General features: G+C 32.8%; 1 protein-coding gene across 1 annotated transcript in view; it reads left to right on the top strand.

The window, feature by feature from the left end:
• The window catches only part of ENY2 (ENY2 transcription and export complex 2 subunit), an 851639-nt gene that overhangs the window by 311837 nt on the left and 524328 nt on the right, over positions 1-15474 (top strand). The window lies entirely within an intron of this gene.

Here is a 15474-nt window from a genome sequence, read left to right as displayed (position 1 = left end):
ATTCAAACACATTATTCAAACATTTATTCATATTGAAGTATATTATTAATGTTCAAATATACTACTCATATCATTCAAACATATTCAACATGTGTAAAGTCAGCATTAAAGAATTTAGTTGTATTTTCCTTTTGGTCAGTGAGTATTTTGATATTTAAGATCAACTCGGTAAAGGCAATGAGCATCCGATAACGCATCCAAGGTAATAAAGCATCTAAGAAGAAAGCAAAAACTGCTTTCAGTTTATATATATATATATATATATATATATATATATATATATATTCTATACTTACCTACATATATTTCACTCATTTATTCTTCATTTTTATTCATGCAGTCCCTCTATGATTTTATATTATAGTCATAGACAGGATTTTCTTGAGAACTTTGATGAGCAGCCACACCATGCTGTGAACAAGGCTTTCTCGAGCTCAGGTATCATTCCTGGATGGACTTGAAGAACATATGCTGGGAATCAAACCACAGTCTTCTCTGTGCAAGGCAAACACCTTAACCATTGTACTATCTCTCTGGCCCCTATATATATATATATATATATATATATATATATATATATATATATACATATATATGTATGTATGTGTGTGTTCTATAAGCTTTTGTTTGTCTAATGATGTAATATAACTTACAGATTTTTGAATAAAGAGACAGTAAAGTCCACTCATTCTTTGTTAACTTAGAAATAAATTTCACATTGTTTTCTTTCCATTCAAATAAATATTTAGCAAATAATTATTGGCCATTTGATAATAACTTATAGATTTCTGGGTAAAGAAACTAAAGCTTCACTCATTATTTTTGATTGTCAATGGAAACAAATTTCACATTTTCTTCTTTTCCATTTAAATAATTGTTCTGTAGTTATTTGTTGACTATTTATATTTATTAGATGCTAAAATAAAAATTCTAAGTCAATAGTCACCATTTATTTACATAAACAGAAAAGTAAAGGATCATAGGCTTTAACATGATGAGGACCCTCAAAGAGAAACTTTTAGACATGAATGGGAATGTTTAGCAGGTTGAGTACTACCGAGAAATTACAGTTAATTTCCCTTCAGACTTGGAGATTTATGCAGAAAGTCAACGAAATTACAAATACCATACTACAAACAAAGTTTCATAGACATTTTTTATTAAATTTTTCTTCACCCTTGAGAGGTCTTGGATTTGTCAGTTTTAAGAGAAAAATATCTATACAGCAATGACTAAAAGAATATAAATATCTGCTGTATGAGCAATGTCAAATCATTCAGAAACACTACTTGAAATAAATTGTGACCATATCTCATTTTTCATCTACTTTTATTATAATTGTCAGAAACATTTCACTAGCTTACTTTCATGTTTATGAGCTCTTTGCTTTACTTTATATTATTATAAATATTTATATTAAGTTATGATTTGCAAGCTCCATAATCTATTCATTCATTCAAGAAAGAAAAGAAAAGACAATGAGAAAAACCCCTAGAATCTGAGGGTAAAAATAAATGAACTTGCTGTTTACAACGTGGCCTGAATATGAAGGCTGTTTTTGTCTGATAAAATGCATGTGTTTCACACTGAGCTCAAAAAAATTTGATTAGATGACAGTGAAAAGGAGTTGATTCCGAGTAGATAAATATTTGTCATGATATTTAATCTGTTTTAGATTGAGAGCCAGGCTTAGGGATTCCTCTTAGTCCACATGGGACTTTGTACAAATTAGAAAAGCAGCACCCTCTAGCAATTAAAGTTCCAGAAACACAAGAATTAGTGAGCAGAATGTGATATAAATGCCAGACACTTTTGCTCTTTTGTTTAGGCTTCCTTATTTGGTGAATAACCCATTCAATTATATGCTAGTACCCATGTAGATTCCTCAATAGTAAAATGAAGATCTTTGTATACCTTGCAATTTTAATTTTTCTCAGAGATCTGTTTTGGGTATTTTTGGGGGGGAGGTGATTATTGTTTTTGTTTGTTTGTTTGTTTGTTTGTTTGTTTGATTGATTGATTGATTGATTTTTGGGTCACACGTGGTGACGTTCAGGGGTAATTCCTGGCTATGCACTCAGAAATCGCTCCTGACTCAGGGGACCATATGGGAAGCCGGGTATCGAATTGCGGTCCGTCCTGTGTCAAATGCGTGCAAGGCAAGTACCCTACAGTTACGCCACCGCTTAGGCCCCAAGATCTTATGGGTAAAATATATACACAGACACATACCCGCAAATATCTTCATAATGTCGTAATGCCAAATGCTTGGAAAAAGAATCCAGAGAGCATTAAATCAGCAGTTACAGATACTCTCACTACATATCAGATAGAAAGAACTTACAGTTGCTAATTAGACATCTGTTATGTCATGAAAAAAAGGCCCAAGGATGTGCATATGTTTTGGAGAAAAGCACTGTTTATACTCCAAAGATTTCTAATATTCACAATAAAAATCCCAAGTCCCAAAGCTGCTGCCTTTTCAGAGGACTTTGGATGCTGCTATCTGAACTTTCAGGTGGCTTCAGGCACAGGACTATGCTGGCAGATGTTGGCAGTAGGTGCCTAGTGCCCTCACTCATTACCCTATATACCAGCGAGGCTCAGGATCTCACCTCCTTTTCTGTTCTCCCTAATTTCCCAGACCTTCGCAATTAATTCTCATCTCTTTTTTCTGCCACTTTATTTCCCAAACCTTTACTATTAATTAAGTGACTCAAGGACTCTGAAAACATATTTTTAATAAGAAAGTTGTATGTTTGGTGGTTTGGTTTAATTTACAAAAATTTAAACTTCTGATATAAGCAATTAATCTGCTATCTATAGGTCTAAGCCAAAGTATATATTCTAATGTTTGTAAAAAAAAAAAAAAACCACATACACTCATGCATGCATCCAAACAGAGATGCAAACACACACAGACATACTCAAACATACTGTGCATGTTTTTGCCTTCAGGTCTTTAAAGACAGTGCTTCTTCCTAGAATAGTACCTTCCATCCTTTATGTATTTCTCACTTAGTTTAATGATAAATGATGTGTGCTGAACATTTCTTGAGCATTGAAAGAAATGGAAAGTTTGTTTATCTTTAAGATTATTCTGGCATTAATTTTTAGGTTAATTAAAATATGATTATTCATTCTGCCAAAGGTTGAGGAGCTATGTCTATGGTTCATACATGGCTCTAAATCAATAAATAATTTTTTTCCAAGTACTTATCCTCACTAGTGAACTGATAGAAAAGCAATCTTCAGACAAGTTTGCTATTAAACTCTAGAGTCTAGAGTCATTGGATTGAAAATAGTGTTTTGTTTGTATCTATCTATTAGGATACCTGAAAGTCTTGTGGAGGAGGGGAGAGGCATTCAAGATATCAGAATAAAAGTGTTATATATGTATATATACACATATATACATATATATACACATATATAAAGGATGGGATCAAAGAGAGAGTACAGGGGGTTAAGGAGCTTTCATTGCATTTTTCTGACCAGAGTTCATACCCAGAAAAATATGTCCCTGGAACATTATAAACTCACCCTCTAATCCTGAAACTATATCGAAAAGTATATAGAAAAGTAATAAGAGCATATGTTTGGTTGGGCCAGGAAGATAATGCATTTCATTTTAATGTTTCACTTTAAAAATACATCTCATAGGTTAACATATTTGACAGCTGTCTCTTTATCAGGCACTGTTCAGTGCCTAGGAGAAACTTAATTAAAGACAGAAAAGGTCTCAGAATTTATCTACCTTATTAGAAGAATAATTATGTTGAGCAAACACATATAATAATCAAAGTCCTGAAAATGTTAAATATAGACTCATAGGATCTATCCATAAACTGTACCTAGACTAAATAAATTCATTAAAGCCAAGTTTCTGAAGCTTTATCATGATCAAGAAAAGGAGTCACAGGAAATGGGAACAGCAAGAACCATGGGTCAAAATTATATTAGTAAGAAATAGAGTGTCTTCCAAGAAATAGGAGAAAAGCAAGGATGTGACTAAAGGCCTGATTACACATCTGTATTCTGAAGTGAATAGAAGGCTTTAAAGAGGTATTTCTAAGCAAGTGGAATGACGTGTTTTTAATTGCATCTTATTTTTCTACTTTTTGAAATGATCACAGACTTTAAAAAACACTTTAAGGTAGAAGGAGGAAATCTTTTCTTATTTTTTCCTGGAACTAGATGAAGGTGATTTGGAGATCAGTTGCTCTCTTATCTCAAATGCATTTGCTGTACATTTTCTACAAACAAGAAGTTCTCTTACATAAAGCCAGTACAATAACTAGAACCAGGAAATTAATATTGATATGTTCCCTCAAACTAATTCTCAACATCCTGTTAAGTTTCACCCATTTTCCCCATAATGTTCTCATACTAAAAATGTGGAGGTCAGAATTTTTACTAAGTTGAGACACATCTCTTTAGAGTTTTTTAGTTTGGAGCAAGTCGTTAGTATTTCTTTGAATTTCATAATGGAAAGTTTTAAAGATTACAGTTATTTTAGAGCCCGGCTAATGTTTCCTCAAATTGAAATTTTGTTTGTTTCCCTTGGGAGGAATATTCCTGAAGTGAATCTTTCCATTGCATCCTATCATAAGACACAACAATATCACTAATTAAAGTGATGTTTTCCAGGTTTCTTAACTCTAAAGTTAATAACCACTGACGTTATAACTAAAAAAAAACATTTATTAATGGTGTTTTGAAACTTTATAAATATCTCATTCCTCATCAGAATATCTGTTAATTCACTTATTAGCATCTCTCTATTGACTCGCAGTTTCTTTCTTTGATAACTGGCTATAATTATTTAATAATTTTTACTCCAGTGCTCAAATTACCTTGTTCCCAATTTAGTGATGAGACCCCTTCCAGTAAAATTTTGGCTTCTTCTGATATAAACTCTTCACTGTTTGAATATTTAAATACCTTTCAGCGATAAGGATAATCTTGTTATTTATGATCTCTGAAATCACTGAAATCACTATACCTGGGGAACTTAGATCTCTCCAGTGGACAATAGTATTTCCTTTTTTTGGTTTTTGGGCCACACCCAATGATGCTCAGGGGTTACTCTTGCCTATGCACTCAGAAATCACTCCTGGCTTAGGGGCCATCTGGGACTCGGGGGGATCGAACCTTGGTCCATCCTAGGCTAGCGTGGGCAAGGCAAATGCCTTACTGCTTGTGCCACTGCTTCAGTCCCATCAAGTGGACAATAGTATTTGGAAACTAAACTATGGACATGGAAACTTTTAATGTCCTATTAGGTACAACTATTATATCTCTCACAATGAACAAAACCCACAATAGACATGTATATGTATTTGTGTTTTATATTCTTGGCTGTCACTGAATTCTGCAATATTAGAATATAACTAGAGGTCACTAGTATAAATGTGATTCTCCATATCTTGAAAACAATAGTTGGATATATAACACACATGCATGTATATATATATATATATATATATATATATATATATATATATATATATATATATATATGCATAGTCTAGTTTTCTCCTTTCCCTCCTATTTCCAGTAGTGAGAAAGGTGATTCAAAATATCCTTTCTATGCTTATGTGATAAATCTAGATAAGCAAAAAGTGCTCATTTTACACGGTCATCTTCTCCTGCACAAGTTCCCACCCTATTTGACTTCAGGTTCAACTCACAATGTCAAGCTCTCTGTCAGTCTGACCTCCTTCCCATATTTAGACTTTGAATCTTGGAGCTATATTGTTGAACTCACCAAAGTGGAGCTCTTCAAATGTTGTTTGGGGCCAGCAGGCCAAGGCAGACTGTTCAATTTAGTGATGCCCATCTACATCCTAATCCAACCTCAGATCTTGGACCAGCTTTTACTTCTTATCCAAGTGTCTTTCTTACTTTCTGCTAGATTTGCTTCTTTATGTCAGCATCTTGAATTGAAAACATGCACTGCATTCCATTGAAATGGTCTGAAACACCTTACTAGAATGGAAGTGGCACATAAAGCTGTGGGAATCACATTGGCTATCTAAGCTCTTTATAAAGATCTTGAATTTTACTGTAATTTATATAGTGAAAGTTGGAGATTTCAAATGCAATTCACTGATTTATGTTTTTAGATAAACCAGAAGATTAAAGATTCCTTCAGGCTGTTGTACATAAATGATAAAAGACAGGTATGTTGAAAAACAATATGTAACACATTTGTATGAGATATAGATATATAGTAACAAAATACAAATAAATAAAAGGGGCTTAACTTGTATTATCAACAGTGGTACAATTTTAAAATGTCTAAAATCAGTTCATAGTAGCAAGAAAACACGTTACTATCATTATTACCTAGAAAGCATACATTTTTTTAGCCTCTGAATTCAGTGAAAATTATTGTTAAAAAATAATGCCCAGGATATATACCAAAACTAACAGGAACAGAGAGAGACAGACAGACAGACAGACAAACAGAGACAGAGAAAAAGACAGAGAGAGATTAAGTTCTGAGTGGGACTCAATGCAAATATTTAAAGTTGAAATCTAAGTGTCTTATGTATTTTATATTTTTGATACCCTTTCAAAGCAATATTGAGACAATTCAACATTTAAGGATCAATAAAAATAATACTTTTTTATTTTTAACATATAATTGATATTTTTTTACATGTCCTTCAGAAATAATGTGGAAATAAAATGTACAAAATGATAGTACAATATGGTATTCTATAGCACTATATTTATAACATTTGTATATTATTGTATAATTATATCTTTGTAATCATATATGCAAAGTATCATAGTATAGTATCATAATATAGTATAGTATAATTACAAAAATTAGTTGAAAAGGACACATATTAAGATATACAGTTCTTAATTTGATACCCTAAATTTTTCCGAACATATTAAAATATGTTACTTTGATATGACTTTACTCTGACTCTCTTCTTTAGCCTCCTCTGAGCAGAACCAGGGATCACTCCTGAGAATGAATTAAGAAATAGTTCCTGGGGCCAGAGTGGTGGCCCAATGATAGAGTGTTTGCCTTGCATGTGTCTGACCTAGGACAGACCGGGGTTCAATCCCTGGCATTTCATATGGTCCTCCATGCCAGGAGCAATTTCTGAGCGCATAGCCAGGAGTAACCCCTAAGAGTGACTGGGTGTGGCCCCAAAACAAAAACAAACAAACAAAAAATAGCTCCTGAGCTCAGCTGAATGAACCCAGTACCAACACCAGACTAGTTATTATGACTTAATAAGCAAGAATAAGTAATTAATCACTTAATTACTTAAAATTACTTAATAAGTAATCTTATTAGTGATTAATATTTAATCATACTTTATGTGAAATAATATAATTTATGAATCCATTTCCTTTTCATGATTTTCAATTGGAGTATAACATTCCACAGTATTATTATTTTGAGGGACCCCTATCTCCTACTTTTACAAATTTGTGTTGTTTCAGACTTATCTTTATTTAAGAATTCTGACAGTGCAATTCTTTTTTCTTTTTCTTTTTTTCTTTTTTTTTTTTTTTTGGTTTTTGGGTCACCACCAGCAGCACTCAGGGGTTACTCCTGGCTCTATGCTCAGAAATCGCCCCTGGCAGGCTCAGGGGACCATATGGAATGCCGGGATTTGAACCACAGTCCTTCTGCACACAAAGCAAACACCCTACCTCCATGCTATCTCTCTGGCCCCTACAATGCAATTCTTGATACATCCTCTGTACCTTTGCCTGCTTATGAAATTCGTTGGGCCTAGTCAAATAGAACTCACACTTTCTCGATTATCCTTATTTCACAGGCAATTACAGAACAGGCTAATTATTTTTAATCTCATATATATAAGAACATATATCAAAAATTATAATGTACAATAGTCATATATTGTAAGTATAAAATTGGAATGTAAGAGAAATTTCAAGCTAAACAGAACAATTTAGAGAATGAAGAAGCAGTAAATGAGGGTGATTATAAAAGTGTGTAGGCAGAGGATGAAATAACATTTTTGACATCATACAAATTTGATGGAAATATTTGAGATTCATTTAACTAAGCTCTCAGGAGTTTCTAAATCAAATGTAAATTAAGCACTCATATTGTGAAACTTTATATATATAATATATCTTGTTGCCTATGTTTGTAAAAAAAAACCTGACAATATGTGGGTAGTGGTATAATCTTCCACCAGTTTGTGATATTTAAATCTCTATTTTAAAAAGAAAAACACCATGGACACAAATACTTATTACTTGAGATTTCTTCTCCATCTTATTTCACTTATGTCATCATCCAAGATGTTCATATATACAACCTCTGTAAAGCAGTAATTTTCAGTGATTAAAAATTTCTTCTTCTCTTTTGACTCTATAAATAGTTAAGAATGAAAGTGAATTTCAAAATCATTCTACAAAGAGGTCAGGCCAGCTGCAGCTGACATTTAAAAAGAAACTATTTATGTCTATATAAACTTATTTTAAAATAAAATTCTGCATTAATTTTGATTAAGGAAATAAAAGAAAATGTCCCAACTTTTCAGACAGCTGTCATCCCATTTACAGTTGGAAATTAACATTTTTGCTTTAACTTATTATTTAATCATTTGGGATAAATTTTACTCAACTAACATTTATATTTAACATCATATAATATTCATATGTGCTTCATTAAAATCAACATGAACATTTACTATATTAGGTTTAATATTGGAGGTTCAATTCAATTCTTCACTATACATTGTCTCTGTTGTCTTGATTTATACCCTTCTTTTATGATAGCCCTCCACAAAAAAATCACACTTCAGTTCATTTACTTAACCTGTTCTGGTTTAATTTATATATATGAATATATATAATCACATATGAGTGAAATCATGTTTTTCTTTTTTCTTCATCAGGTTTCTCTTACTAAGCCAAATGTAAGCTGGATTTATCCATGTTGCAAATAAAAGACTGCATTTTTTTTTTTGCCAGCTAGATAGAATTTCATTGTGTATGTCTATCACAACTTCTTTACATGTTTTTAGTTAATGAGCATTTTTGGTTGATTTCTTCTTAGGGTTACTGTAAATAAATCTTCAATAAACATAAGAGTGCATTTTTTTAAAGTTGTGTTCGTGTGTTTTTCAGATAAATATCCAGAAGAGGATTAGCTAGATTATAATTTACATTTGTTTTTATTTGGTGGGGGAGCACTACCAGTAGTGCTCAGCTGTTACTCCTGGCTCTGCCCTTAGAAATTGCTCCTGGCAGACTCAGAGACCATTTGGAATTCTGGGAATCAAACCCAGGTCTGTCCTTGGTCGGCTGTGTGCAAGGCAAAAACTGGAAATTGAGCTCCCATACAATCCAGCTGTACCACTCCTTGGGATATATTCTAGGAACACAAAACCAGAATTCAAAAATCCCTTCCTCACACCTATGTTTATTGCAATACTATTTACAACAGCCTGACTCTGGAAACAACCAAGATGCCCTTCAACAAAAAAATGGATAAAGAAACTATGACACATATACACAGTGGAATATTATGCAGTCGTCAGGAAAGATGAAGTCATGACATTTTCCTATATGTGGATGTACATGGAATCTATTATACTGAGTGAAATAAGTCAGGGGGAGAGAGAATAAAAGACATTTTTACAATAATTCTCAGAGACAAAAGAGAGGAGGTCCAGCTCATGACATGAAGCTCACCACAAAGAGTGATGAGTGCAGTTAGAGAAATAACTACATTGAGAACTATCATAACAATGTGAATGAATGAGGGAAGTAAAAGGCCTATGTAGAGTACAGACGAGGGTGGGGTGGGAAGGAGGGAGATTTGGGACATCGGTGATGGGAATGTTGCACTGGTGAAAGGGCGGGGTGTTCTTTACATGACCGAAACCCAACTACAATCATATTTGTAAGCAAGGTGTTTAAATAAAGATACTAATAAAAAAGAATAGATTTTAACAAATAATAAAAAATATAAAAAAAGAAAAAAAGACATTTTTGCAATAATTCTCAGAGACCAAGAAAAGGAGGGCTAGAAGGTCCAGCTCATGACATGAAATTCACCACAAAGAATGATGAGTGCAGTTAGAGAAACAACTACATTGAGAACTATTATAACGATGTGAATGAATGAGGGAAATAGAAAGCCTATCTACAATGCAGGAGAGGGTGGGGTGGAGAGGAGGGAGATCTGGGACATTGGTGATGGGAATGTTGCACTGTGAAGGGGGGTGTTCTTTACATGACTGAAACCAAACTACAATCATATTTGGAATCTATGTGTTTAAATAAAGATATTAATAAAATTAGCAAATTTAAATAACTGATTTAAATGTGGCAATGTCAGGGAATTTGAAATCAAACATTCTTCCCTACTGGGCTTCCTTTGCTCAAATTTTGCAGAGCAACCAAGGTTCCTCTTTAAGCAAGCAGGGAATGATGACCTATGTCTAGGGAGATAACTTAACATCTGAAGGGATAAATGACCAGAGTGGGAGGTTTTGGTTATTCTCATTGTAGTGTAGGGCCCCCCAAAAAAGCCTTAGTATTGTGCTCTCTCCAGCCACTATAATTTGTATTTTTATTTTTTGTGAATGTGCTATAGAGTTGGAAATTGTTGTTGTTGTTGTTGTTGTTATTAACATAGTAATGATATCTACAATTTGGATACTGTGGCTGATGATTAAGCACTGAAAAATTCAATCCGGAGTTAGAAATGACATGGTATTGGGGTGTTCCTGCCTTGATATGTTCCCAGCTTTTGTAACTAAATAATTAATAATTTTATCTTTCTCATATTAATATAACATTTTATACTTCACGAAAAATTGATTCAATGCTCTCTGTCCTCCTTGTATAGATGCTTTAAAGCTACAATTATGTAAATTCTAATAAATTAGGTACATTATAATTATTTTGAAAGTAAAAGACTCATGTTTGTATCTCATATTTAGTAAAGTATGGGATGTGTTCATGTCATTTGCACACACAAATTCAACATAATATTTTAAAGTAAAAATTTTCATGTTACTCAAAATTTAGGACACACAATTAAAGCATCTGCTCCAGAGTTAAATTGCAAGTTTCCTAATATAATCAGCATTAATTGCCTATTTTAGCCTTGAATTCTGGTGAATTCCAGAATTCCAGGTTTGGGAACATTATAGAGTGTTCCTAAATCTGTTCCTTGCAAGACAGCATATTGTATTTGAATTAAAACCCAAATTTTATTTTTTCCTCTCTCACAAGAAAGGTAATATGTCTCACCAAAATCTTATTAAATTAAAATAGAAACATTCTGGCATAGCATTACAGCAAAATTTAGAAGTACAGCAAAATTTAAAATGACAACAGTTTGATTTTTTTTTTGTTCCTTTTAGTGTTCTTGCGATAACGTACATTATTTTGTACTTGGATTCTCTAAGCACTTTCTATTCAGAGAAATTTCATATTTGCTGTTCCATCTACCTAATATGTTTTGCCTCAGCTCACTTTGCTCAGGTTTGGGGTTGAATGTCATCTTTTAAGAAACTGTTTCCTGTCTATTTTCCCCAAACTAAACTTAGTCACTATCCCTAATCCCTTGATTATGTTAAATCACTGTTCCTTTTTTTTATAGCAATGATGAGTTTTTGAACTTATACTATCTACTGAAATACTTATTGTTCCTCCACATGTATATTAATTCCATGAAAGTAGAGACTACGTATGAAAGCAAATGTCTTATTCACCAATATACCCCTAAGTGTAAAAGTTATAGTATTTCCTTTGGGGGTGGAGGACATAATCAATGATGCTCAGGGATTACTCTTGGTTTTGTGATCAGGGGAAATTTGGGGGCAATAGTGGGTGTCAGGTCAACTGCAATATTAAGTTGCAGTTCAGTCTAACATCCTACTTGCTGTTCTGTCACTCTGGTCCTCAATTCTTCCTCATTTTCAATGAAAGTCACTTTCCTAACACAGACAAATCTGAATTCAAGGGGATATAATCATATTTAGAATAAAAATGAATATATATAAAAAACATGTTGAAATAATAGAGAATGATATGGAAAGAAAAGTAAGTCTCTTTCATTTTACTTCCCAGGAACATTTACTTAAAATGTTTTTATTTCTGATGCTTCTGGTAGTTGTCTCTAGAGTACTAAAATATTTGTTTATGTGTTATATAATATCTCGCTACAAATACATAGAATTTTATATACTTTCTAGACATCTACTCAATCTTGTCTATCCTAGAGTTCATATATTCTCATCTTCTCTATATTACACATATTTTAATATTACTGTTTTAGTACTCCTTCCAATATTCTCCTATTAAATAATACATTTAAACCTTGAAGAATTCATTTAGGTATTACCTAATCATGATCATGATAAAATATTTGAGTTTGATTCCCTACATTAGATATGTTCTTATCAATTACTCATTTCATAGTATTTTAATTAGAAAAGTCTTCTTACTTATAGTCTATATATTAAATTCAGAATACTCACACAGTACTTTAAAAATGCTTAAGAATTAATTTTTGGCTTACAATCCTATTAATGATGTTCATAAGAACATAATTCATGAGGAGTCATGATGTGATATTGAAATTATGAATAGTATGTTTATCATCATTTATGAAATTTTGTTAATATTATTTTATAATGTTACATTATATTATTATATAAGAATGATAATTATTATTCCTAAGAATATTAAGAATAATACTATTATTAAATATGTGCTATAATTGTAGGAAATAATGCCACTAACCAAAGAATAATTTTTCAAGAATACATTCCAGGGGCCAGCATGGTGGCACAAGCAGTAGGGTTTGCCTTGCAAGCACTAACCTAGGATGGACCGCTGTTTAATCCCCAGGTATCCCATATGGACCCCGAAGCCAAGAGCAATTTTTAAGCTCATAACCAGGAGTAATCCCTGAGTGTCACTGGGTGTAGCCCCAAACCAAAACAAAACAAAATAATACATTCCAATAAGATATGTTATATCTATTGTGCCAAATCAGACTATTTTAGTTGTTTCATTCTTGTATTATTACTTTTTATTTTACACAATCGTTTTTCCTGGAATTTCCTATGGTGGTTTTGTTTGGTTTTCCTTTGGGGGCCATGCTCAGCAGTGTCCAGAACTTACTCCTAAATAAACTCAAGGATCATTCCCTTTGAGGATGAAGGGCCCATAAGTGAGGACAGGGATTGAACCACTTTCAGTAGTATGCGAAGTATGAACCCGACCTACTGTACCATCTTCTCCAATTTTTTTCATTAGCCAAAAAGGTGATTAACTTTATTACATAGAATTTTGTATTTTTTTTATAACACCCAGCAGTGTTCCAGGCTTATTTCTGGCTTTGCACTCATGGCTAGATTTGGGGAAAACCTTCTGGGATGCCTGAAATTGAACGTGGGTTGATTGTGAGAGACAAGTGTCTTACTGTACTATATCTCTGGCTTTATATTTAAAATTTTCTAGATCCTAAAGTTAAATTGTTTTACAAAATATATGTTTGTCTTACAGATACAGTTCTAGAGCTTAGAGACTGTGTGTTGCAATATAAATTTTCCATTTTTAACTGCACAGTCATTTTTAGAGTTTCACTATTGTTTTCATTTAACTCCTTTTAAATAGCTTTTTCTTTCTTAGATGCCTCCTTTTATTCAAAAAGATATAGTGTGTACATCTATGCCTATGTACATCATAAGATTATTTTTCTGGAAAATGGCACATGGCATGAATAACATAAAGTCTTCAATGATTGAATTCCTAAAATTATTTTATTTTCATTTTTTTTTGTATTTGACTCTTATTTTGGTACAATTTGCTAATAGTGACCCCTAAGCTAGAAATGGGAATAGCCCCAGAGCACCATGACCAGATGTGGTACAAATACACACACACACACACACACACACACACACACACACACACACATTTGGCTTAGAAAATAATTTTTTAATTATTTAAGTTTAAAGAAAAAAATTTTTTTTCTGGAAACCCTCCTAGGAAATTCTTAGCTCTGCCTTCAGGAATTACCTCTGGTAGTGCTGAGGACCAATAGGGTGTGAAGGATCACATTGGATTCGGTAGCGTGCAATGCAAGCACCTTACCTGCTGTACTATTTCTCCAATCCCCAAGTTGTTATGCTCATTTCTTCCTAAATCTGCTATTTCCAGTAATTTTCTTTTGGCAATTTAATGGATTTTTTCTGCATTTCAGCTCTGATAAAAGTGTTTTATCATCTTTGAAAAAGCATAGCTTACCATTTTTCATTTCAATTATTATGCTTTTTTATTTCTTTGCTCTTGTATTATCATACTGAATTGAATAGACTAACATGATAAAGGCAGTAAGACTGGATTTCTCTGTCTTAATATTTTGACACTTAATGTGATGCTAACCATTTTTCTTGATACATTTTCTCATATTAACGTAGTTTCCTACTAAGATTTTTTAAAAATAATTCTTATTGTGACGAATGTGAATTACAAGTCTTTCACAGTTATACTTTAGGTACATAGTGACAGTGAATTAGGGCTATTCCCACCACCAGTGTTGTCCTCCCTCTGCCCCTGTTCCCAGCATGCATCCCATACCTTCCTTCTTTGCCCCTTGTACTGCTAGTTTAACAGGTTCTCTTTGTGTATAGCTTGTTGTATATTTTTAAGAGACTTTATCTTGGTTAAGTGTTAAATTTTGTCAAATGCTGTTTCATTAATTATTGAAGTATTTTTCTCTTTAAATAGCCTAAGATTATAAATTACATTGGTTAATTTTCACAAAGCTTTATTAAGGTATAATAGGCATACAATAAACTTTACCCTTTTTTTGCTTTATGGGCCACACCCAGTGATGCTTCTAGCTATGTGCTCAGAAATCACTCCTGGCTTGGGGAACCACAAGGGACACTGGGGGATCAAACTGCAGTCTGTCCTAGGTTAGCGTGTGCAAGGCAAACACCCTACCTCTTGCGCTACCACTCCGGCCCCTAAACTTTGCATTTAAAGATTGAATTTAACAAATGATGGAACTACTAGAAACCTGTAAAATAGTTTTTGTGGTATAAATGGTAAATTACCTATTACTACTTCTAAAAGGCTTTTATTCCTTTTGTCTGTCTCTTCCATCTCTTCTCTTTCCTAACTTTACAATTGCAATGATGAAGGCCTTTCTCATATGCTAAGTTGTGGTGCTCACACAATTTGGACTGGTGCTCAGTGGAGGTCTCATATCCCATTTCATTCTTTGCATACTCATCTCAGATTCTCACTGATTTGTATACATTTAGTGGTGTTATATGTTATTTCTTATAAGTTATTATATATACAATATAATGCATAATGATATGATATGTAACATGATATAGTGTTATGTATTGTTATATATAGCATCTATGTTATATTATATATTAATGTGTATTATTTATTATTTAGTGGTGCCATAAATTTATTTAT

Source organism: Suncus etruscus, chromosome 5 (assembly GCF_024139225.1).
Source record: "Suncus etruscus isolate mSunEtr1 chromosome 5, mSunEtr1.pri.cur, whole genome shotgun sequence".
In the NCBI taxonomy this organism is placed as follows: domain Eukaryota; kingdom Metazoa; phylum Chordata; class Mammalia; order Eulipotyphla; family Soricidae; genus Suncus; species Suncus etruscus.
Note: the sequence above shows the minus strand (reverse complement) of the source record. Positions and strands in the feature narration are given on the sequence as shown.